Genomic DNA, 25,427 nt, shown 5'->3' with positions numbered 1-25,427 from the left:
TTGTAGTTTCATTAAGTATTTGGAATTTCTCATTTTGGAGAGGCTGTGGTGCCTCTCCAAAATGGGAAAATGGGTGAAAGGGATTTATTGTTGCTTTACATGGGTTTTTTTTTCAGGGCTTGGGAAAACAAAATATACTTCCAGGGATTCATAAACTTTCCCAAGTTCTATTTTTCTCTTGGTACATTCTTTGTCTCATAATGAACTCTTCAGCTTGCAATCAGCCATCCACCCAGAGGAGTTTTCAGGAGATTGTATTCCTTTTTGGAAAGATGAATGTGTCCAGTTTTCAAATTATGCAAGAAAATGCTATTCAGCATATTTTAGCTATAGCATGATAGATTAACCAATAAACTAAAAACTAATTTTAAAAAGGTACACATAGCAATGCACTGTAACAGGCTGTTCAGAACAATATGGTGGATGAATGGATGGAGCTGTGAGTGCATTTACGGTATTTTCAGATTTCACCAAAAAAATTGCAGGTGACAATTTTCCATGCATTGAAAATGTTGCTTTTAGAACTATAACCTCCAAATTACCTTGCGGTCTGGAAGATTCGGAGAGTTTAAAAATGTAATCTGAAACTTTTCCAGGCTGTGCTAATTCTCAGGTACACAAAAGCCCTAGTGCATACTGGCTGGTATGAACTGTGCTTGGTGTAATGAAATGCTAGTCACATTTACATAAATGTGTTCGGCATAATGTGCCAATTATTGCAATAAAGCTCATAATCCTGATCCTAGACATAAGAGCCACATCAGTCTACCTTTTGTGGTAGCCTCAGCTTTGGATTCTCAAAATGGTAAATAGCATCTTTCAATCCCAAAAAAGCCAGTGGGATTTTGGGCTGCATCAAAAGGAGTATAGCATCTAAATGAAGGGATGTAATGGTATGCCTCTATTCTGCTTTAGTCAGACCTTTCTGATTTTAGTCCTACTTGGGGGGAAAGCCCAGATACTCTGCTCTTAAACATTATTAATTGTATTTTTAAAATGTTAATATTTTCTGTTTTGGATTTTTGGGGGACATTTTTGGTAGTGTGTGTGAACCCCAGAGGGTGCTTGAAGCAGAAATTTGCCCCCAGAACTGTTCTCCTTCTCATTTTTGCTGCTGGGCTAAGAAATGGAGTGAGATGAGCAGTATTCCACTTTGTAAGCCACACAGTGGTTTCGTTTGTTACAGCTGTAGTCACTGCAGTGGAAGTTAATAGCCCCAGCTTTATGAAGTGCAGAGTCTCTTATAACAAATGGTACACGACAGCAATCAATGGTTAATAAGGTTGCAAGAGAAATCATCACTGCTGCGAACTCATAAAGGAAACACAGGGAGGAGGGTGACAGCTGTTTAGCAGATACGATGAGACAGAATAACATAAGGAATCCTTTCAGAAATCAATTTACTGCACTCCTTGGATATTGTTTTATAGTACAATAAGATGAGTATGAAGTGTAAGATAAGTATGAAGAATAAAATAAATTCATTGCTGGAAAAGATCCAAGCACCATCACAGTTTTCTACCAAGTCAATCTTCCACTGGTAGAAGCAGCGATACGTCCATAAGCCAGCAAGCTTTGCGACCGTAAAAGATGACTTATGGCCATGGTTTAAAACTTAGTTGCTAGAAAGTAAAGATAGTGCAATGAGGATCACAACCAGCTTTAGCCTATCAAGGCACCAAACTGACCTCGCATATGTGTGTCTTGTTTGAAACAAGAATGAATTGTTAACTATCAGGACTAGAAGTGAGAAGTTACTTCTTCAGACTTTATCTCCTAAAATCCCTCAGCAAATTGACTGCAGCAGTCTAGGAACTGTAATCTTTTTAAAATGCTTTTCTAGTGTCTTAATTAAGGACATACTACATAGTTGGTGGATCACAAACTGTACTTGGAGAACTTGTTTGTTTGTTTGTTTTTGTTTTGTTGGTTTTCCCCACTCCCACCCTCCCCTCCTTGTACATGCAATTTATACATCAAATTACAGAAGTTACATTTGAAATATCAGTCTCACTCTTACTTTTTCTACTCCACATCTTAACACATTCTCTAAATAATTCCTAACTGGTTCCCACATCCTCTTAGTTACTGTAACCTTTTCAATTTTATATATATTATTCCATCTGCAATTTGTTATTTCCGCATTTAACATATTAACTATATAGCTATACCAATTAATCAGTGTCCATTTTGTCTTATCTTTCCAACCCCTCATTAAAACAATTTGTGCACATGCTATTAATTTGTCAACCAATTTTTCCTTTTGTATATTCTTCACTCCTGTTATACTCGCATGTAGTACATTTCTATTAATTATTACTATTTGTAAATTTAACATTTCATTGATTTCCCCTTCAATCCTTTTCCAGTATTCTTGCACTTGATAACATTCCCATATCATATGATTAAACACCCCTCTTCGTTCACAGCCATGCCAACATCTATCCTTTATCCCTGGTACAAAGCGTCAAAGTTGTGCAGGAGTTCTGTGCCATTTTTGTAACATTTTCCTTCTTGCTTCCCTTAATACATTATACTTTTCTTTTGTTATATTACTTATTTCCCTTCGGATGTCTTCCCTCTCCATTTCCATGTCCAATCTCCATGTTTGGAAAATTTCCTCTATTATTTCTTCTTTTACTGTTATGATTTGGTCGTACAGATCTCCTGCCACTTTCTTCTCCCCTCTCAAACATTTCCTAATCACCTTCTCAAATGGACTATCCTGTTCTCTAATTTTTCCCCTCCATCTAAAAAATTCCTGTCTTATAGCCCAGCTTTGAATCCAATTCCCTGACCCTATCCAATTCTGAATTTCTTTTTGTTCTACAGGGTTTCAATTTAACAAATAACCCAGATTAAACCGGCATATAATCCGGGATAAACAAAAGTTTGAGCAAAACACCCCAAAATCACAGAGTTCAAAGAATGCAAACAAACAAGGTGTAGAAAGCCGTCGTCCAAATGCAGTCCAAAGTCAAAGGAAGTCCAATAGAAGATGTTAAAGTCCAAAAAGCAGCGTCGTCGTCCAGGCAATCCAAAGTCAAGAAGAGGGGAAGTCAGCATTTACGAGAATCCAAGCCAGTCGATACACGGAGAATTCAGCAACCTGTAGTTCCAGGACCCAACAAGAGAAACGGCAGCGACAAAGACCCAGGCACAAATCCAACACTTTGTCTTCTGCAAAGTTCCATTACATCAGTGCCTACATTTATCTTATAACTCATTATCTGTTGATGAACTGTCCTCCGCCCTCTCCTCATCACTGTCAGCTGCTTTAGCTTCTACAGCTGAGTGCCAACACCCATCCTGCCAACTTTTCCATCTCTTATCAAGACTTAGCTCTTCCCATGTATCACCAGATTGCCAATCCCCAGAAAACCCCTCAAAAGTATCACTGGATGTAGGTTGTGTACACACATCTCTGACTTCTTGCACACGAGTCCAATCCAACCCATCCGCCTCCTCGTCACTACTTCCAGACCCATTACTTCCTGTAAAGCCCATAAAATCCTCTTCTTCAGTAGGAGCAGTAAGTATGTCATGGATCCATTTCCTCTGATACTCCTCGTCCGACTCTTGCTCGCGAGTAGTCCTTTTTACACCTCTACTCCCATCTCCCTCCTCCTCCATTTCACTTTCTGGGAAACCTTCAAAAGAGTTTTCGTCTGTAGGTGACATGAATATTTCCCTAATTCTCTTTCTTTGTTGCTCCTCATCCAAACTCTGGGTGCCTCTCTTCCCTCCTCTGCTACTTCTACTATCAGTTATAACGTTACCAGGAGACTCTACTACAATACTCCCTCTTCCTCTTTTGCATTTAGCCATTTGTCCCTTATTCTGGGTCTTTTCCCACCAACTGCCCATATTCTTATTCTTCTGTCCCATGTCTTTAATGTCTTCCTCTCTACTGTGTTTGGTAAAGTTTGGAATAAATATAATAATTTTGGTATTATGAACATTTTCAGTGCCCTTATTCTGTCCACTCTTGTTAATGTTTTCCCTTCCCAGTTCTTAAGTTGTTTCTCTATTACTTTCCACTTTTGTTTGTAATTCCCCTTAACTATACTCTGGATTTTTGTATATCCATACTCCTAAATATTTTAGCTTCTTTGATCCTAATTTTATTCCTGATATTTTCCTAATCTCCAATTGTTCTTTTGGTGGGGTGTTAAGACATAGTATCTCTGACTTTTTGATGTTAACAAATAATCCTGATATATTCTTAAACTCTTCATTTTTTATCATATCTTTTATCATGATTAATGGTTGATTTGTAATAATCATTGCATCATCAGCAAAGAGATTCAGCTTTATTTCTTCCTTTTTTCCTCCCTCCTTTTCTATTTTATATCCTGTCCACTTGGTGCTATTTCTAATACTTTCAGATAGTATTACTATCGCTATTACAAATAAAGTAGGGGATAATGGACACCCTTGTTTTGTACCATTTAAAATGGGTATCTCTCCTGTCCTTCTGTCGTTAACCCTTACTCTTGCCTTGCAGTTACTATACAGTTGCTGCAATGTTTTACAAAAGTTTCCCCCCATATTCAACTGTTGTGGTTGGCTTGATGTGCCTTCCTCTTGGCACATTTCTCTCTTTCACCCTCCATTCATGCCTCTTCAAATTCTGCAGCACTGCTGGTCACAGCTGATCTCCACCTGGAGTGGTCAAGGGCCAGGGCTTCCCAGTTCTCAGTGTCTATGCCAGAGATTTTAAGGTTGGCTTTGAGCTGATCTTTAAATCTCTTTTCCTGTCCACCAACATTCCATTTTCCGTTCTTGAGTTCGGAGTAGAGGAACTGCTTTGGGAGATGGTGGTCGGGCATCTGGACAATATGGCCAGTCTAGCGGAGTTGATGGCAGAGGACCATCGCTTCAATGCTGGTGGTCTTTGCTTCTTCCAGCACGTGACATTTGTCCGCCTGTCTTCCCAAGAGATTTGCAGGATTTTCCGGAGGCAGCGCTGATGGAATCGTTCAAGGAGTTGCATATGACATCTGTAGACAGTCCATGTTTCGCAGGCATATAGCAGGGTTGGGAGGACAATAGCTTTATAAACAAGCACCTTGGTATCTCTATGGATGTCACGTTCCTCAAACACTCTCTGCTTCATTTGGAAAAATGCTGCACTCGCAGAGCTCAGGCAGTGTTGTTTTTCGGTGTCAGTGTTGACTCTGGTGGAGAGGTGGCTGCCAAGGTAGCGGAAATGGTCAACCTTTTCTAATGTTACACCATTAAGCTGTATCTCTGGCATTGGAAAGGATTTGGCTGGTGACTGCTGGAAGAGTCCACCCCTGGTGATAAAGAGATTTTATCACAACAGACAGACACAGATGAGTTGAGGCCGGTGAACTGCTTAGAAGATGCCCACCTGATAAGAAGGCCTTGTACAATGTACTAGCTACTGTCTATTTAGACATGGAGATATTGAGAGGGGAAGAAGAAATCCCCCTTCGAAAGCTCCATTCATCATCTTCAGGAGCCATGAAGCAAAGGAGATCCTCCAGCCTCAGTAAGGATGCGTTTTAAAAACTTTTGTGAGTGAAAATGGGGGCAGGGGAGGCAAGGATGATTTGGGCATGGAGAGGTGGGGTCACTGTGGGAACTGCTTCTGGGATCGCAAATGCCATTCCTTGGAGCAGTCTCCACGGAATTAACCTTAATTTCCAGGTTTATTCTGGATTAATGTGCATTATCATGAGGCATTAATGTGCATTATCATGACAACGTGTCCCCTATATAATATTATAGTGCCATGTAGATGGGACCTAAATCTAGGAAGCCCCTGTCTTGAGTTTGCAGGATTTGAGCAGGGCCGTTGATAACAAAGTGTACTGAAAGTTCCTCATTCATTGGGTTGCCACAAGTCAAAGGAAACTTGATGGCAATTAGGAGCAGCAGCTCCTAGTCTTATGTATCACATCCTCCAGCGTTAAAGTTGCTATACTTCAGGATACCAGTTGCTTGGAAAGATGAGCAGGAGGATGCTTTTATTCTTATGCTCTGATTGTGCTTGGCAAATGTGTAAACAGAATGCTGGACTAGATGCTGAACTCTGGTCTGATCCTGTGTTCTATTGCTACACATTTCAAATATCTCTATGAAGCATATGAATCCATAAGGGTCAGTGTTTGCATATTGCCTAGGGTAATGCTAATGTTACACTAGCAAAAGAACTCTTTTCCCTGAGGGAATAGAGCCAAAATTTGAATCTAGTAGCTCTCTTATTCTAGTTTGGTGCTTTCTCACTGAACACATCTCACCCCACACCCAAATGTTGAGTTACGACTCATCAGACGGGCAAAACTGCCTGTCTAAGTTTTTCAAGTACTGGGAAAAAATGGAGAGAAGGGGAGACAGATAGCAAGAGAAACAGTTTAGAAGAAAAAATATGTTGAAATGATTGTACAAACCTCTGATACAATTAATTTGTTTGTTTTTATGGGTTTTATGGGTTCTCAACTGTGATGCTACAAAATACAGGATTGTTGTATTTAAATGACATGCCCTACATTTTAAGAAAAATCAAAATTATTTTTAAAAATAGACACTAAAAATGCACAAAAGCAAACTCGCAATGTCTCTTTCAAACAGGAAGTATATAAAGTGGGCCAAAAAATAAAAAAGACCACAAAAAGGAACACCCAGAGGAATTAACAGTACTCTTCTTTCTCAATAGTCTGAATCTGACCACAATTTCACAATCCTCAGAGCTGTTTTCTTTTTCCTTCATAGTACAGCTGCCTCACTTGGAAACAAAACAGGAGTACCCAAATAGCCGCACCTCTTGGATGGAAAGATCATGGTGACCATAAATCAAATGTTGTCTGTGGCAACAGACAACAACTCTGACTGAGCTTTTCACAGGGCTCAAGCATCAAGTAAGATGTGGTTGCATTGTACCAAAGCTCAGTTCAAGATTCCTGGAATGAGGATTATTATAATCTGCAGCAACTTCCAGAAAGCTAGTGGGTGTTGCTAGAAGTGGATTCTGATGAGTAGCTGAAAAAGAGCAACGAATATTGGGATTAATGCTGAAGTTCTTTGCCAGCTCAGTTATGTCCAGCTGATGTAATGCAGGAAGAAACGACCCTGAGCCAGTGTTCAGTGTAATGTTCGAGAGATTAAACGCTTTCTTCTCAGAGATACGCTCATCATAGTTATGTGAGTAAGCGGTGTAACAAGAATTCTGGTACAAAATGAAATGTGAAACTCAGTATCATCTCACAGCAATATTTCTTTGGGTGGGAGCAAGGGAGTCTTAGAAAATAGACACTTTTGCTTTCATGAAAATCTCAGTTGTGTTTCAGATTCTGATTTTTCTTAATTTCAGTGTAAGGCACCCTTGGTCAAATCCATGTGGTAGAAGCAATCTTGAGGCAACAACTCAGACTCTACTTCAATATTTTAAGAGAAATTTTTAAAAATGCTGTGCTCTGTATTATGAAGTTAATTCTAACATTTTGCCAAAAGCTATTCCCTCATCGATTCTAGCCAACTGGTTCTACCCACTGATTCTACTCATCTTCTTCCCACTTTCCCTCATTTCCCCCTGCTTTCTCGAATTAGGAGTCAGGTAACTTCCCTCTGTGATGTGGTCCTAAGTTGGGTTGCTGTCAGTTTTTCGGGCTGTGTGGCCATGTATCAGCTGCATACTCTCCTGATGTTTCGCCTGCATCTGTGGCTGGCATCTTTAGAGATCTGTTGGAGGCGAGGCAAGTGGAGTGTGTGGAATGTCCAAGGTGGGAGAAAGAATCCTTGTCTGTTTAAAGCAAGTGTGAATGTCACAATTAACAAGCTTGAATAACATTAAGTAGCTATGAGGAAAACAGTGCTGAAAAACATGTGGTGTGCATTTCAATTTGTATGCATCTTTTTATCTCCCCTCTCCCCCTTCTACCTATTTTAAACAAGCATTTAAAAGAATGGAACATAAGGAATCTTTGGAAATGCTTTGCAAGGGTGGAACAACAGTGTTCGCAAATTATGTCCAACCAGGTGGATTTTCATGGCATCATGTTTCCTGCTTATCTTATTCTCAATCATGTTGATGTGCCAGGGTTAAGATTTTTTAAAAAGTTAATCATATAAAAGGTTGCAATGGATGTGACTTTAAATAAGTGAGAGGCATATTTTATCATCGTAGTGACTTATGTCCTTAACAGTAAACTGTAAATCATCCCTGTAAAAGTAAAATAATGGAACTTTCAGAACCTTGGCTATTTCCCTGCTGTAAAAAGGAGATGTGTACTTTCTGGTTCCACTAACCACTTAAAGCCCCATCTTCAAATACTGGTGTAGTTAATCTCCTCAAGATTCAGAATAAGAACTGACTCTGTAATAGAGTGTTTAGAAACTATGCTAGGTTTTCACTGCTGACTTTCAACTGTAGTGGCATTTCCTCCTACATTGTTATGGATTCCCTCCATGGAAGTAGGAAGCATTTAATTTGTAGGGAAATTATGAGGGAAAGGGTTGAACTTTAGATGCTAAAATTTAGAACATCAAGAACAAAATGCTAGGCCATCAGCTAATGGGACTCGAAGGGCGCTTCCAGACAGTGCCAAAATCCGCATTTTACATCAGGGCCAAAAGATCTCAGGACCTGAGATCAGTCCACAAACAGATCTCTTAGTCCCTTGCACTCCCACCATCCTCACAGTCTTCCTTGTATCTGAAAAAGATGGAGGGTGGATGGGGGACATCCAGTGGAAGTTTCTTTTTTAAAAATTCACTCCGTTATGTGCTGAACTGTATATGCACACATGAAAATATCTTAGTGAGGTCCAGCGCATAACAGAGGGATTTTTTTTAAAAAAAACTTCTGTCTTATCTCTCTCTTCCCCCATTTGTTAATTCAAGCTCTGTTTAAGCTTATAAAGTGTAAAATAAAGAGTTTCAGAGAGATCTAATAGCTTTCAAATTGTGCTTTTCTTGAATGACCTGTGTGTCTGTTTGACATCCCAATCAGCTGTCAAATGTGTTTCCGGCTTTTAAAAAATGCATATGCACTGGGAGATGAAAGGAAAGCATGTGTTTTGCATGACTGCAGGGATATACAGTGATGCGAATAGGCATATAGGCTGGAATCGGGATATAAGCAGACCTTTTTAATATGTTTTTTTGTCCATTTCTACAAATTAGTGCAGATTTATCAGTAGCTTCATTTAACCACCTCCCCCTTAACCTGGTAATATTTTAGGGCCTGTGTAGAATACCAGGCACATGGAAGTCCTAGTAATGGCACTACACTCCAGAGCCTGGAAAAGTTGCCTCTTTGGACTAGCTCCCACAATCCATTGGCCAGCATTTCCACTGTTCTCAAGTCTATTGGTAACATAATATAAGAAGTGGCTGAATTGCCAATATGGACACATAGTAGGCTAGGCCAGCAGAGTTATTCTCACCAAAAACTATTCATTTCATTACCAGAAGACATTATCCAGAAATGTGGGTACTGCATCCAGTGACAGTTTTACAACCCCATCTCCAATTATGATCAGCCCTATCATCAGGCAGACTGAGTAGCTGCCTCAGGATCATGTACACCAGGGATCCTCAAACTGTTTAAACAGAGGGCCTGGTCACAGTCCCTCAAACTGTTGGAGGGCCAGATTATAATTTGAAAAAACATGAATGAATTCCTATGCATTCTGCATATATCTTATTTGTAGTGCAAGAAACACTTAAAAACAATACCATAATTAAAATGAAGAACAATATTAACAAATATAAACTTATTAGTATTCCAATGGGAAGTGTGGGCCTGCTTTTGGCTGATGAGATAGGATTGTTGTTGTTGTTATTGTCTGCTTTCAAGCCATTTCAGACTTAGGCTGACCCTGAGCGAGGGCTGGGTAAATGACCTTGAAGGGCTATATCCCAATCCCGGGCCTTAGTTTGAGGACCCCTGTAGAATTAATGCAACTTGTTATTACTTTGCCATAGCTCAAGTCTATGAAATACTGGGTTTTTCAACTCCCATGATTCCATAGCATTGAGCCATGGCAATTAACGTGGTGTCAAATGCATTAATTCTACACTATACATGCATCCTCAGTCAGCAGATCTGGCAAATTCTTAGCTATTCCTAGGCACCTTGACCTGTGTGTGTGTGGGGGGGGGGGGGGGAGAGTGCAGGAGTTTGCATTGATGGCTCAGCCTCTGTTTCTAAATATTTCTAAATATCTTATTTTCAGTACATCATCACATTTTTCTTTCATCTTATCCAGGAAAATGTGGATCTATAAAGAAACTTCACTTCTGTGTCATGATAATACGATGTCACCCCACTCGTCTTTTTGATTTGGTGGCTTAAACAAATAATGACAAGATAGAAATGAAGCAAATCATCTCCTGACTGATTTAGAGTCATTATGTCATCTGGCACGTCAAAGCAAATTTATAGAACTTAACATAGCTCCATTTCTATTTTTCTATTGGTACATTGCCCAATTGCATGCTGAACGTATAACATGAGTAGTTTTATGTCAGACCACCAACACTATTATGCTGTTGTAATGAAATTGTTTTGTGGCATCTATGCAGAGAGCAAAATAATAATTTTTCTGATTTTTTGTGAGTTTGGTCCTTTAAAAGCTGTTGGCAGACCCTATGAAAATTCAGAATATCATTACTACAACACACAGCCCCAGGTGTCTCACACAGCTTCATATGCTTCAGGAAAGATGTTGTGAATAACAGACAAAGCAATTTTCCACAGCTGGCATCTGAGTACATCATTTCCTTTGCTGTATGACAATGATTCCTGTAAATCCATTTCCTTGACTGACTCACAGGACAATGGGACATCCACTGCTTCAAGAGAGTATCCCTAAAGCATTGGCTGTCAATGACAAGGACTTTCATCTTCACGGTTATCCTGAAAGCCTATTTGAAAATGAAAGGCTTATTAGTGAAAGCAATAAGCAAAGACAAAAGATACCCAGAGTTTGTATGGTCTTCAATACAAATGTAATTACTAGGCCTATGATGGCAAATCAGCTGTCCAACATTTTGCCTCTGTTTTTCATTTCCCCTGTTCTCTTAGGTTTCCTTGATCCTTTTCCATCTTCAGGCTGGTTCACTGATCTATATACATCTCTTGTCCTCCCCTCTCCATCTGTTAATTAGTTGACTCTTGATTACTCAAAAGTGGTGCTTTGTGGACAAAGCATGTGGAAGAGATGGACATGAAGTGAAATAATAATAATAATAATAATAATAATAATAATAATGGAACTCAGGGCGGTTTACAAAAAATTACAAAATGGCAAACATTCAATGCCCAAAAAGAAATAGACAATCAAAGCAAAACATAAAGTAACATAAACTCAATATAACTTATAAACTAACTTCTAGTACTTTGTGCACATTATATAAAATCTCTTGTTGCAATTTTTAAATTATTTTATGTCTTGCTTTCATATTCAGAACATCACTTAATGCTGCTGTCATCAACATGTGCTAGGTGTGAACTGGATTTTGTTTAATTTGGAACTCTGAGTGGAAAGAGATGCTGTATAATGCTCTTGTTAAAATTGGTTTTTGGTTTTTTGGCACTGAAAAATTGTTGTGAATTATGGAGTGGTTTGAATGCTAGACTTCAGACCTTATGCTATGTTTATAATTCATTCAGACAATGGAAAGTGACAGAGCCCATCCCACGATGCGTTGGGGGGCGGGGGCGGATGGACTTCTTGTCTGCGCCCATCACGATCTGCAAGGTAAACATCTAAAACAGTGAACCGCCCTGAAGTCCCCTTTGGGATTAAGAAGGGCCGTATAAAAATACTACAAATAAATAAATAATAAATAAATAACAGTGTCAAAAAGGGAGAAGACAATCTGAAATCATATCAGGAGCCTAGGCTCCGTGAAACTCCATTTCTAAAGTACCAAAAACACGTGAAATGGGAGCTGTCGGAATAACTCATTGAATAAAAAAAGGATGATGTGCCCAAATGACTGAATCCCTGGTACTCTGCCATAAATGCAGCCACTTGATCCTTTTTTGTGATTAAAAAAAAATCAAAAAAATCAAAAGAAATCTCACTACTTCAGTAAATTGCTATTTTTTTGTAATTAATGTTAGAGTTCAATCCTTTGCAAGGTCGAAGTTAGACACATTTTTGTTTTAAAAAAGGGGGAAGAGGGCAGGAAAACCACTCACTTATGGAATAAGAATAAAAACATATAGTAATGGGTAAACCAGCAAATTCAGACGACATGTGACAAGTTATGAAAAACGGAACATAGTTATTTGCAATGCTACAAGACTAAATGCCATACTTGGATGACGCTATCCCCACCCCCCACCCCGTGGATGGGGTATGGTCTAAGGACTCAATGTCAGAGTTTGAATTCCCATTGAGTCCTGGAAATCTACTGGGACTGCTGCCATCCAGGACTTGATCCTGGATGAGGGGGCAGATCTGGCTTGCATCACTGAGACCTGGCTGGACAAGCTGGGGGGGGGGATCTCACCCAGTTATGCCCACCTGGTTTCGGTGTGCACCAGCAGGCTAGGTCTGGGGGGCAGGGAGGAAGGGTCAGAGTAGTCTTTCGGCAGTCTATCGCCATGGTCAGATGCGCTGTACCGCAATCTTCTGGGTTCGAGTGTGTTCACCTGAGGGTGGGGAACCATGATAGCTTAGGGATTCTACTGGTGTACCGTCCACCCCGCGACTCAGCAGTTTCCCTGCCTGAGTTAGCAGATATGATCTCTAACTCAGCTCTTTCATTTCAGCACAATCAAGTGTTGGGAGACTTTAACATCCATGCAGAGACCTCTTTAACAGGAGCGGCTCAGGACTTCATGGTCGCCATGACAACCATGGGGCTATCACAAGTTATATCTGGACCCACCCATCAGGCTGGACATACACTCGACCTAGTTTTTGTTGCGGACAGCGGAACGGTTAGAGTGGAAGAGCAAAACATTCTTCCATTGTCATGGTCTGACCATCATCTGATCAGTTTTAGACTCGCTGTGACCTCTAACCTCCGCAGGGGTGGAGGACCAATTAAGATGGTCCGCCCCAGGAGACTGATGGATCCAGATGGATTCCTGAGGAATCTCTTCCTGTCATGGAGCCTGGCGATCCTGTCGACACTCTGGTTGATCGCTATAATAGTGAGATGGCCAGGGTGATAGACTTGATCACTCCCAAATGCCCCCTTTCATTGCGTAGAGACACGTCATCTCCTTGGTTCACTGGGGAGTTGGCTGTGATGAAGCACACGAGAAGGAGTCTAGAGTGCAAATGTAGGAAATCTCAGGATGTCTCTGACTGAACACGGGCTAGAGCCTCACTTAAGGCCTACACTGTGGCTATACGGGTAGCCAGGGAAACCTTCACGACTGCCCGCATAGCATCTGCATCTTCTGAGTTGTTTTGGGGAACTCCTGGGGGAACTCCTTCACCCCCCGGAGGTGGAGGGGACCAACGACCCGACAGCTCGGTGCTGCGAGTTTGTGCACCATTTTGCAGTTAAAGCTTTGAGTTGGACTCCAGTTTCATCACAGTGTCAGGGGAGGTGACCGAGGCATCTGCTTGTCCGGTACTGTCGGATTCTTTCCGGCCTGAGGAAGTGGAGGAGGTCCTTGGGGCTGTGAGGGAGACCACCTCGGCTCTGGACCCCTGCTGGTCTTGGCTAATTAAATCAGCCAAAGGTGGTTTGATCGATTGGTTTATGTTGATCATTAATGTATCATTGGAGCAAGGGATTTTTCCATCTGGGCTAAAACAGGCTGTGGTCAGACCACTCCTGAAATGGGTGGGGATGAGGGTGGGGATGAGGGAGAGGGCCTTTTCAGTGGTGGCCCCTCGACTCTGGATCTCACTTCCCAAGGACATCAGGCATGCCCCAACTCTGGCAGTCTTTAGGCGGAACCTGAAAACGTGGTTGTTCCAGTGTGCCTTCCCAGAATAATGAACTCTCAGCATTATGTCCTCTAAATGCACTTTACACGGATTTAGGATTGTTTGTACACTCTCACCAACGCCCCATCTCTCCTATCGTGTTCATGCCTAGCATTATTTTTTAAACTTCAATTACATTTGGCCCAGCCATAGATTTAAATGTATGTTGTATTACTGTCATTGTTTATTGCTTTTATGTTTATGAGCTTTATTTTAATTGTTTTTATTGCTGTTGTTATTGCTTGTATTGATGTATTGTGGGCTTGGCCTCATGTAAGCCACACCGAGTCCCTTGGGGAGATGGTAGCGGGGTACAAATAAAGATTATTATTATTATTATTATTATTATTATTATTGCTTTGAATTAAGCTGTCAAGGATTTCATATCTTTGTGATAATCTCCATGTCTGTTCACATTCTACAAATTTTAAAATCACGACAGCTACAGCTTATATGGTAACTCCAAATGATGAAAGAATGAAGGAGAATAAAGGTGTGTGCCCCTTCCCTGCCTCCAGTATTTTATATAAGATAATTCTGATGCCTTCACGTCATACCATAATCATTATTTTTTAAGCATGCTCTCAGATTCAAGCAATAATCTCAACACAGAACACTCTGAAACAGTTTGAAATGGCCTTGTACATAAAAATAGCAAGCTGCTGTGATCACGGCATTTGTTAACAATAGCTGACAGAGCACGTATGTTTCTGCAGACAAAAAGTGTGAGTACTTGGAAGTGTAAATGTCTACAGAAAAATGCATAACCAAAACACATACAGGAAAAAAGGCAAAGGGAGAGAAATCAAAGTAGTAATATAGATGTTGAGTGTTAAAAGCTGCATAGACTTTCAAGGGCCCGCTTATCCCCCTACCAACCCCAGAGATTACTTCAGTCCGAAGACCAAAATTTGCTTGAAGTCCCCAACATCCGGACTTATCATATGTCCTCTACTAGGCAGAGAGCCTTCTCGATTGTAGCCCCTTATTTATGGAATGCCTGGCCAGTTGAAACCCGGTCTATCCGAGACCTGCTTGCTTTTCGGAAAGCTGTAAAACCTTTCTCTTCCGACAAGCTTTCGATGGGTGAATAACTCAGGACTATGTCTGTTCTTGTTTTTTTGTATTTTAAAGTTAATTGTATTGTTTTAATCTACTGCTGTAAACCGCTCCGAGCCAAATTGGGAGTATATGACGGTATACAAGTCAAATATAAATAAATAAATAAATAAATAAATAAATAAATAAGTGCCTCAAGCCATATAGTCCAAAGTAGTCCCAGCCAGGTGATCTGTTCAAGAATACTGATTTTCCATTTCAATCATTCCTTTTGTGTTTGTTTAATAGGTATTTATAATCATGGTCCATTGCTGTCAGAGTTTGGAAAAGTTACTTTTGTGATCCACAGCTCCAGAAACGCCCAGCTAGCATGGTCACTGATTGGTTATAGTGAAAATCAGCACACATGTATGGACCTTTCATAAAAGAAATAAAAATAGATAAAATTGGTTATAAACTTCTGGGGTCTGCTGTTGCTGGCCCATCGTGGAGGTTGTGGTGACCTCACAGAAAATGAGGGAAAGAAAATTATTTCATTCAATTTGACCTAGATGTCCTTGGTGAACTAGAAATTGCTTCTTAGCAGTTACAGTCCAAAATACTTTTTTCAAGTTACGATTGCTGTCCCTGGAATTCAGATTGCAGTTCATACCTTCTTGGTTTGGTCGGGCCAGTGTATTGCATGAAAATATATGCAACAAGAAAAGTGAATGGGACCAGACAAAGAAAAAGAAAAAGTTTGAACTCCCTTTGATGGTTGACATGAAGAACATTAGGAGCCCCCGATGGCGCAGTGGGTTAAACCCCTGTGCCAGCAGGACTGAAGACCGACAGGTCGTAGGTTCGAATCCGGGGAGAGTCGGATGAGCTCCCTCTATCAGCTCCAGCTCCTCATGCGGGGACATGAGAGAAGCCTCCCACAAGGATGATAAAAACATCAAACCATCCAGGCGTCCCCTGGGCAACGTCCTTGCAGACGGCCAATTCTCTCACACCAGAAGCGACTTGCAGTTTTTCAAGTCGCTCCTGACATGACAAAAATAAATAAATAAATGAAGAACATTTGAGAAATAATTGTACTTAAGTGATGTGTGCTTCTTTGTAAGTAGAACTTGGAATATCAATCAAAAAGTCCAGCGTGTTAGTCGGCATTAGGTGTTATTAACTTGGCATACTGTGATGTCTTTACCATTACTTTTTGTAGTTTGTGGCTGTGTACCTTCAAGTCATTTCTGACCTATGCATACACTAAGACAATGGTTCCCAACTTTTTTTTTTTTTTTTTTTTACCAGGGACCACTCTCCAACATTAGTACCAAAAGGGTTACAAATCAGTTTTTGGTCAACTTTAGATTTGGTTTGGTTATTTGGGGTGCTGATTCAGAAAATGGCATTGGATAGACCACATCAGCTCAAGTTTCTGATACAGAACATATGGCATCCAGTATTCACCATCCGCTTGCCCATAGAAAACCATATTTAATAAGCCAGCAGGCACTATCTGAGGGTTTCGCGAAACCAGTTGCTCTCATTTCAACAGTATAGTGACGGTGAGGCTGCAGGCTACATTTTAGTTCTCACAGACCACTGGTGGTCCATGGACCGCAGTTTGGGAACCACTGCTCTAAGACAATATCTCATGAGCCAAAAGCAGGCCCACACTTCCCATTGAGATACTAATAAGTTTATATTAGTTAAATTGTTCTTCATTTTAATTATTGTATTGTTTTTAAGTGACTTTTGCACTACAAATAAGATATGTGGTATGCATAGGAATTCATTCATGTTTTTTTCAAATTATAATCCGGCCCTCCAACAGTTTGAGGGACTGTGACCTGGCCCTCTGTTTAAAAAGTTTGTGGACCCCTGCTCTAGGAGGTGTAATCCAAAAATATAATGTTTCCAAACTCTTTTCTAAGGGATCCTGTCCTTTTGGGGAAAGCATTTCTGGGCAGTTCCTTCAGTGTTTGCAATTCTGGCCAGTATAGTAACAAGGAAGAAGGCAGTTGTGCCAATCTTTCCTTTTCCTCTTCCTTTTGAAAAGTTTGTGCAAAATCTCTAGGAAGTTTCCACTCCATTGACATTATGAAATATCTTTTGTTTTTGTATTGCAGTATTTTAAATTGCAGGATGAAAACGCCAGACTTCTAAAGAAAGTGAGGATTTACAGAAGTGCAAGAGCCTCACGTCTCAGAAAGAAGCAGATCTACAAGAGCTGAGAAATCAAAATATGCTCTCTTCCTACCACCTGAGCTTAGTAATCAAAGATCTTGAGAAGCTAAAGAACAATATCTTGATAGTTCAATTAAAGTAAGAGCTACATTTTTGCATTTGTTCTTATATTCCAGATTTTACGAGTCTCCATCTAATGAAAGCATCCTTCACATGCTTCAATGCAATTCTATATGCCTGGAAAATAGGTATAAATAATACATCCACCTCAGTGGAACCAATTGTATAGATTAAAATAAATCTAATGAGGGATTTTTCTCTGGAGAAGTTACTGGTTGGTGGGATGAAACCATGTGATTAGCCCCACTCATATCTTTTGACCTCTGTCCACAGACATGAAATAGTCCAGACCAAAATGGACAAGTTGTTTGAAGGAATTAATAGTACTGTGCTGAAATATGCCCAGTTATAACATAATATTTTAAATTGAACTCAATAGTTGAGTAAGAAACATTTTGGTCAATTCTGTTTCTGAGATACTGATCTGATGGTAGCAAACACCAATTCTTGTGAGATTCAAAGAGTTGGGTTTAACATAGCTATAATGCAGGTTTAATACCATTTTCCACATCTGTGGTTTCTGTTCTTTGTCTTACTTATGATACAAAACATAAACCCAAAGACTGAAGTATAATTTAAAATTACAGGGCCCATTTTGGTTTTGAGTGTGACAAATGCAGCTTATCTTCTCACTGCCACTTTAATGGCCTGATTTAAGCTATACACCACCATGAGACACTATTCAGTTTTAGCATGACTTGTTAGCACCAAATATCATAAAAGCCCCACAGTTAACAGTGAACTCTAATGCACAATCTTGTTGTTTTAAACCTGTTCCTTCAGTCGTCCTTTATTAAACTTAAGTGCTGCCATTTGTTATATTAGTATTTGCAGGGCAAGTGATGTTTTGCATTCACAACCAAATTTTTCTCAAGAAAAAGTCATCTGAACCTCTCTTACTTCCATATCTGGCAGAAAACAATGGTTCTGTCAAGCTGTAAAAACCTAGTTCATACATTCTGCTATGCTGTGTTTATTGTGTGGTTAAGGGTTCATTTCACATGCTCTGGGTGTTACACATTTGTTATTAATTAATTAATTTGCTATTGATTTCTCCATATTTTTAATCACTTGTTTTCAATGGCCATTGGACTTTATCACACAAGGCAGGCAAACCAGCATTACAGCTAGGGTTACTCTTTGTAGGGGTGTGCGATTTGGCAAAAAACCATACCATTTTTGGCTCCCACACCCAATTCCATTTAGCGGGAAATGCCCGAAACTGGGAGAGGGGTGCCATTTTGTGTAGATTTGCTCCATTGGCACTGATGGAAAAACTTTAGAAACTCATTTGTAGGCCTATCAGGATGAAACTTGCCTCATTTGTAGACCACATTTGTGAATGCAAGCCTGCTGAGTTTCAGAACGTTTCACCAATCCACCAATTTTGAGGATTTTAAAAAAGTTTTTACCATAAATTTTAAAAATCCCATAAGAGGGAGTTCTGGGAATTGAAGTTCCAACCAGGGTGTGATAAGAGGGAAGGAGAATGGGCATAGTCAACCAGGCCTCTGACTGACTGAGAAAGAAATATAAGAAACACAAGAAAGAATAACCTTAATTCCCAGTGCTGCTGGGAAAGGAAATTCACAGCAGGTGGGCTCAGGATAAGAGGCCTAGGGAAGCCTTTCTGGCCTTATTTGCCTCAAGTGGGCACTCCACTGGGGGTGTGGGGCTTTGAGAAGGGATGGAGGAGGCTGCCAGGGAAGAAAGAAGAGGAAAAGCTGCTGCTGCCAGCTACCCACTCTCACCTGATTTGCAAGGCCATCCACATGCCTCCACCTCAAGTAGAGTGCCACTCAGCCCCATTAGCCACCATTAGTTGAAAGGTCTGGCTGTAGTGATTCATTTCTGGCTGGGCCTTCAGCTGCCCCTTCTGCTTCTGTGCTGGCATGCAGAGTGATGTTGGGGATGAGACTCTCTTCCATCCCTCCCCTTAGTTATTTCCTAGCTGGCCATTTTCCTTTTATTTTATATTTTGTAAGAAGCTACTTCTTGTTTTTTCATCATTTTGTCAAAGGTGGCTCCTGAAACAATTACCTACAGATCTTGAATGTTACAATCTTCTGATATCACATGAAGAGTGATAATTGTTTCCAAATTTCAGTCCAGTTCAGAGTAGAGATCTGAACTAAGTTACAAGACACTGAAATCTGATGATACGCACAAGTATATCTGGTGGGGTTTAGCTCGTCAGAATGGCAGTGCTTCCATGTTTTAATGAAATCTATACTCAGATTACATGATAATTTAGCAGGAATGGGTTGTGAAGATTGCTATCAGTAAAGGAGCAAAACATGATTGCTAAATATATGTTTATTTGTACAGTGTGTCTATTATCACTTAAAAGCTCACTTTCAAGGCAGAAATTGCAAGTCTAGCTGATTCAGCCCTTTTAAAACCAATAAATGGGAAGTGCCAACAGGAGAATTACCTTGAAAATATAAAATCAAATTTTAATTTAGTGCCATCAAATTTAACATGCGTGGAAGATGACATTTTTTTACATTTGTCTCCTTTAAGCAAAGCAAGAATATTTTCATTTATTACAAATTAAAAACACAAAACAAAATAGGAAAAAACTGTTTCTCCTCTCATGATTACAGTACAACAAAAACTCATGGAGATCAGTGTATAGATTTCTACAGTTTCTCCCAAAGTAGATAATATTTGACACATTCATAATATTCTACACAGTCTGTAGAAGTCTGGGTGATTCAAACTACCCATATTTGCTCAAGTCTAATGCACAATCGAATCTAATACAGACTTCAATGTTCAAAATCCTGAAACCAAAAAATAAAATAAAAATTCTGGTGTATGTAATGTGCAGCAAAAAAGGTCTCTCTTTGTAATTTGGCCAAACAAAAGTACACATTACAGTGGCTGCCTGCTTAGAATCTACCTTAGAATCTACCTTAACTGCCCTGGCTCAATTTAAAAAATTACGGTTTCTTTTAATGAGGCAAAGAGTAGATGGAATAGTGGAAGAAGGTGCAGTGAAGATCAACATTATGGGCAGTAGAATTAGAACCATAGAGGGCCTTTCTTGCCTGCACCAGGTTTGGCCTAGGGCTACACAACTTTGAAAAATGCCAGAATCCTGAGATTTATTGCGTCTGGCCAGCCCAAAAATTGTGGCTGCTAGGCATATGTAATCGATAAAAATGTTTCAAAAGGAAAAATCTAAGAGAAATAATTATAAATATGGTGGGCCCACTTAACCCAAAAGTCCATAGAAGAAACAGATGGAAATATTGACAGGATCTATAGGATCCAATCAAATTATGCAAAAAGATACAATACGCCCAAGGACGTTATTGTATGTTTTGGAAGAAAAAGTGTGCGGGATGAAATACTACAGGAAAATTCAAAAACCCCAACATTCTACAAAGGAAAAAAATAGCTATACTAAAAGAACACCCAATGGCTGTGCTGGAAAGAAGGTGAACTTGGTAACTTGGGAAGGTAACAGACATTGGCTTACTTCTGAGCATAATGCAAAGATATTCTATGAGACGTATATTAGGAAGGAAGGGGGGGAAAACCAGAGGGAGAAGAAAATCAAACTAAAGGGGGAAAAGGAGGAGAGGCGAATGAGAATCAAGGGCAAGAAGAAAATGAAGGAAGACAAAAGAAAAGACCAAGAGAAAAATCACCAAATGAATATGCAACACTTCAAGATACAGCCATAGCCAATCTAGACAGTGAGAAAGAACAAAAAAAAAAGATGGCACAGAAAATTTAAAATTTTAAAATTTTGCTACAAAAAAATTAGGTAAAACATATTATGCATCCTTCAGGGGGGAGAAAGAGGAGTGGCAACCTATGTAAATGAGGGAATCCCATCTAAACAAGTATTTAAAGATCAGGAAGGAAGAATATTGGGTATAATCGTGGAATTTGGGGGGAGGAAACTACTACTCTGTAACATCTACACACCAAACAGAACTAAAACAAAATTTGTGGAACAACTAGGTGCAAAGAATATTTCCTACAACAAAAGGAGATAGAAAGACAATTTAATAACTACTACAAAAAACTATATGCAGATGACAACATTCCTAAAGAAAAAATACTACACTACCTAGGAAATAAAAAAACCAAGAAATCTCGGAAGAACATAGAGAAGTATTAAACAAGAAGATAACAGAGGAAGAGATACGAAAAATAATAGAAAACCTTCCACTTAATAAAACACCAGGCCCAGACGGATTCTGAATCTTACAAAATATTCGCAGAAATCTTGATAACACCCCTAAAAACAGTAATGAACAAAGCAATAGAAGAAGGAAAAATATCAGACTCATGGAAAGTGGCAAATATAATGGTAATACCAAAAGAAAATACAGATGAACAAAGATTAAAAACTACAGGCCGATCTCCCTTCTAAACATCTATTATAAAATCTTAATGGGAATATTGGCAGCAAGGTTAAAGGAGGTACTAAAAGAAAGAATACATAAAGGCTTTTTACCAGGGTGACATATCAAGGACAACATAAGGACAATATTAAACGCCATTGAGTATTATGATATACATATTCAAAAAGAAGTGGGCTTTTTGTTTTTAGATGCGGAAAAAGACTTTGACAAGGTTAATTGGAATTTTATAATATTTTTATGTTTTTATTTTATTCATGTTCCAAATTATTTCCTCTATTTCTCTTGTCCTTAATGATTGAAGCCCATTTCATGTTACGTATTGCTCTAATCATAAATTCCTTATCTTCTATCTAAGGACATTCAGGATCTTGAGCTGTTCTTAGACACCACACAGCACACTGTCCTAGACACGCAGCCCATATCACACCAACATTATGGGGAGGCTCAAGAGGAGATCACCTCATATGTGGACAACCCTCAGGCTTGGAGGAATGTTACCCTTAGAAAGAGACATAGGACCTGGAAGCTGCAGTTACACAATAGATTCCAAATTCTCACACAACTATCCCTTGACCAAGAAACACAACATATAGGGGAAGACCAGAATGGCTTAGATACAGATCAGTGGCTCATCCTTGATCAGTGTGTGGGGGATAGCCCTGACTGGGACAACACTTCACAACATTCACACTTACACAGTCATGTGGGTGTACCATCCCCAAACATAGTCCAGGTGCAACAGGAACACATACAGGAGAACGATAGGCTCTTGGACGAAACTCAATGGATTGTCCTTGACGAATGCACTGGGGATGTCGAGGAGGATGACAACAATTTACACTTACATAATTCACATCAACAGGATCACTTTTCTGGGGACCTACACACTACATTGCATAAAAGGGACCCTGACAATCCTGAAAGTAAACAGGTCTTGGTAGTGGACGACTCCCTCCTTAGAGGAACAGAAGCTGTCATTGCCAGACCAGATGAGATGACTTGAGAAATATGCTGCCTACCGGGGGCAAAAATACACCATATCACTCAGAGGCTCCTCAAGCTCCATCACCATGCTCCCCTCATGTTGATTCATGTAGGAATCAATGATACTGCTAGGCATACTTTTCAAAAGATCATAAATGATTTTCGAGCTCTCGGAACAAAGATAAAACAATGTAATGTGTTGTTGTTCATTCATTCAGTCGTCTCCGACTCTTCGTGACCTCATGGACCAGCCCACGCCAGAGCTCCCTGTCGGCAGTCACCACCCCCAGCTCCTTCAAGGTCAGTCCAGTCACTTCAAGAATGCCATCCATCCATCTTGCCCTTAGTCAGCCCCTCTTCCTTTTACTTTCCACTTTCCCCAGCATAATTGTCTTCTCTAGGCTTTGCTGTCTCCTCATGATGTGGCCAAAGTACTTTGTCTCTAGTATCCTTCCCTCCAATGAACAGTCGGGCTTTATTTCCTGGAGGATGGACTGGTTGGATCTTCTCGCAGTCCAAGGCACTCTCAAACTTTCCTCCAACACCACAGCTCAAAAGCATGTATCTTCCTTCGCTCAGCCTTCCCTAAGGTCCAGCTCTCAAATCCGTAGGTTACTACAGGGAATACCATGGCTTTGACTATGCGGATCTTTGTTGCCAGTCTGATGTCTCTACTCTTTACTATTTTATTGAGATTAGACATTGCTCTCCTCCCAAGAAGTAAGTGTCTTCTGATTTCCTGGCCACAGTCTGCATCTGCAGTAATCTTTGCACCTAGAAATACAAAGTCTGTCACGGCCTCCACATTTTCTCCCTCTATTTTCCAGTTGTCAATCATTCTTGTTGCCATTCTTGTTTAATGTTTAGCTGCAACCCAGCTTTTGCACTTTCTTCTTTCACCTTGATTAGAAGGCTCCTCAGCTCCTCCTCGCTTTCTGCCATCAGAGTGGTGTCATCTGCATATCTGAGGTTGTTAATGTTTCTTCCAGCAATTTTCACCACAGCTTTGCATTCATCAAGCCCCGCACATCGCATGATGTGTTCTGCATACAAGTTAAAAAGGTTGGGTGAGAGTATGCAGCCTTGCCGTACGCCTTTCCCAATCTTGAACCAGTCTGTTGTTCCGTAGTCAGTTCTTACTGTTGCTACTTGGTCCTTGTACAGATTCCTCAGGAGAGAGACAAGGTGGCTTGGTATGCCCATCCCACCAGGAACTTGCCACAATTTATTATGATCCACACAGTCAAAGGCTTTAGAATAGTCAATGAAGCAGAAATAGATGTTTTCACCCCTCCTCTCAGTTGCAAGACACGGTCCTACAAGGGCCAGAAAAATAGTTCAGCTTAATAACTGGCTTAGAAAATGATGTCAGGAGGAATGCTTTGGCTTCCTCGACCATGGCCTGCTTTTCCAGGAGGATGGCCTACTGGCAAGTGATGGGGTACATCTCACTCAAGTAGGAAAATGCCTTTTTGCTCACAGACTCACAGCTCTCATTAGGCACACTTTAAACTAGGTCCATTGGGGGAGGGGACAACTGCCTTGCGAACAATACTTTACCCACAATGCCAGGAAGCTGCCAGAAGGCTAAACGGAGGGCTGCACAAATACAACGAGGACCAAGTACCAAAAGCACAATAATCCCAATTACACAGCTCAGGGGAAGAGCTCAGTGGTTCACATGTCTTTACACTAATGCACAGAGCATGGGAAATAAACAAGACGAACTCCAACTTTTGGCACAGCACCACAAATATGATATCATAGGCATCACTGAAACCTGGTGGGATGACTCCTATTGCTGGAATATAGACAAGACTAAAGCCCAAAATGAGCTCAGGCTTGCCAGGGACATTAAAAACAATAAAAAGGGCTTCTTTTCTTATGTCAGTAGAAAAAGGAAAAACAAGGAGGCGATAGGGCCTATGCGAGGAGAAGATGGGGCAATGCTGACAGGGGATAGGGAAAAGGCAGAACTACTTAATGCCTTCTTTGCCTCGGTCTTCTCACAAAAAGAAAGTGATCTTCAACCTCAGCAAGATGGAGTGGATGAGGGATTAGAGGACATCCAACCCCAAATTGGGAAACAAGTCATCCAGGAATACCTGGCCGCTCTAAATGAGTTCAAATCCCCAGGGCCAGATCAACTACACCCAAGAATATTGAAAGAACTAGCGGAAGTAATCTCAGAACCATTGGCTATCTTCTTTGAGAGTTCTTGGAGAACGGGAGAAGTTCCAGCAGATTGGAGGAGGGCCAATGTAGTCCCAATCTTCAAGAAGGGAAAAAAGGATGACCCAAACAATTACCGTCCGGTCAGCCTCACATCAATACCAGGCAAGATTCTGGAAAATATTGTTAAGGAAGTGGTCTGCAAACACTTAGAAACAAATGCAGTCATCGCTAATAGTCAACATGGATTTATCAAAAACAAGTCATGCCAGACTAATCTGATCTCTTTTTTCGATTGAGTTACAAGCTGGGTAGATGCAGGGAATGCCGTGGATGTACCGTACCTGGATTTCAGTAAGGCCTTTGACAAGGTCCCTCATGACCTTCTGGCAAACAAACTAGTCCAATGTGGGCTAGGCAAAACTACGGTGAGATGGATCTGTAATTGGTTAAATGGACGAACCCAGAGGGTCCTCACCAATGCTTCTTCTTCATCTTGGAAAGAAGTGACGAGCGGAGTGCCGCAGGGTTCCGTCCTGGGCCCGGTCCTGTTCAACATCTTTATTAATGACTTAGATGAAGGACTAGAAGGCATGATCATCAA

This window comes from Anolis sagrei, chromosome 5 (assembly GCF_037176765.1).
Source record: "Anolis sagrei isolate rAnoSag1 chromosome 5, rAnoSag1.mat, whole genome shotgun sequence".
Taxonomy (NCBI): domain Eukaryota; kingdom Metazoa; phylum Chordata; class Lepidosauria; order Squamata; family Dactyloidae; genus Anolis; species Anolis sagrei.
Note: the sequence above shows the minus strand (reverse complement) of the source record.